This window comes from Arachis hypogaea, chromosome 13 (assembly GCF_003086295.3).
Source record: "Arachis hypogaea cultivar Tifrunner chromosome 13, arahy.Tifrunner.gnm2.J5K5, whole genome shotgun sequence".
NCBI classification, from domain to species: Eukaryota; Viridiplantae; Streptophyta; class Magnoliopsida; order Fabales; family Fabaceae; genus Arachis; species Arachis hypogaea.
In genome coordinates this window covers 62,501,556-62,502,930 of record NC_092048.1, presented here as the reverse complement: position 1 = coordinate 62,502,930, position 1,375 = coordinate 62,501,556, and the positions used below count along the sequence as shown (strand labels likewise).

The window sequence follows — 1,375 nt, the reverse complement described above, 5'->3', positions numbered from 1 at the left end:
AACTCATGAATGGCAATAGTAAGTTCAGTGGAATCTCTATGGTCTCTGTATGAGTCTCAGATTCCTTTGGTTCCTCATTAGGGAACTCCTTAGTGGTCAGTGGACGTCTATTGAGGTCTTCCTCACTGGAAATCACTGCCTCTTCCTCCTCTATAGGTTCGGCCACTTTGGATATATTGATGGCCTTGCACTCTCTCTTTGGATTCTCTTCTGTATTGCTTGGGAGAGTACAATGAGGGATTTCAGTAACTCTTTTACTCAGCTGACCCACTTGTGCCACCAAATTTCTGATGGAGGACCTTGTTTAAGTCATGAAACTGAGAGTGGTCTTAGATAGATCAGAGACTATGGTTGCTAAGTCAGAGAAGCTCTGCTTAGAATTCTCTGTCTGTTGCTGAGAAGATGATGGAAAAGGCTTGCTATTGCCAAACCTATTTCTCCCACCATTATTATTATTGAAGCCTTGTTGAGACTTTTGTTGATCATTCCATGACAAATTTGGATGATTTCTCCATGAAGGATTATAGGTATTTCCATAGGATTCTCCCATGTAATTCACCTCTTCCATTGCAAGATTCTCAGGGTCATAAGCTTCCCCTTCAGAGGAGGCTTCTTTAGTACTACCGGATGCAGCTTGCAATCCAGTCAGATTCTGAGAAATCATATTGACTTGCTGAGTCAATATTTTGTTCTGAGCCAATATGGCATTCAGAGTATCAATCTCAAGAACTCATTTCTTCTGAGTCATCCCATTATTCACAGGATTTTTTTCTGAAGTATACATGAACTGGTTATTTGTAACCATTTCAATGAGTTCTTGGGCTTCTGCAGGTGTTTTCTTCAGATGAGGAGATCCACCAGCAAAGTGGTCCAATGCATCTTGGACAAATCAGACAGACCATTATAGAATATACCTAAGATGCTCCATTCTGAAAGCATGTCAGAAGGACACCTTCTGATCAATTGCTTGTATCTTTCCCAAGCTTCATAGAAGGATTTACCTTCCTTCTGTCTGAAGGTTTGGACTTCCATTTTAAGCTTGCTCATCTTTTGAGGTGGAAAAAATTTGGCCAAGAAAGCATTGACCAACTTTTTCCAAGAGTTCAAGCTTTCTCTAGGTTGTGAGTCCAACCATATTCTAGCTCTGTCTCTTACAGCAAAGGGGAAAAGCATAAGTCTGTAGACCTCGGGATCAACCCCATTGGTCTTAACAGTGTCACAGATTTGCAAGAATTCAGCTAAGAACTGATGAGGATCTTCCAATGGAAGTCCATGAAACTTGCAATTCTACTGCATTAGAGAAACTAATTGAGGCTTAAGCTCAAAGTTGTTTGCTCTAATGGCAGGAATTGAGATGCTTCTTCCATAGAAGTTG

The 1,375-nt window shown here is 40.7% G+C and overlaps 1 non-coding gene across 1 annotated transcript; it reads left to right on the top strand.

Moving 5' to 3' along the window:
• The first annotated feature begins 933 nt into the window (after window positions 1–933).
• LOC112739630 (small nucleolar RNA R71) lies at window positions 934–1,041 on the top strand. Its single transcript, XR_003170561.1, has one exon. It is a non-coding gene; the product is annotated as a small nucleolar RNA R71 (small nucleolar RNA).
• Window positions 1,042–1,375: the final 334 nt, after the last annotated feature.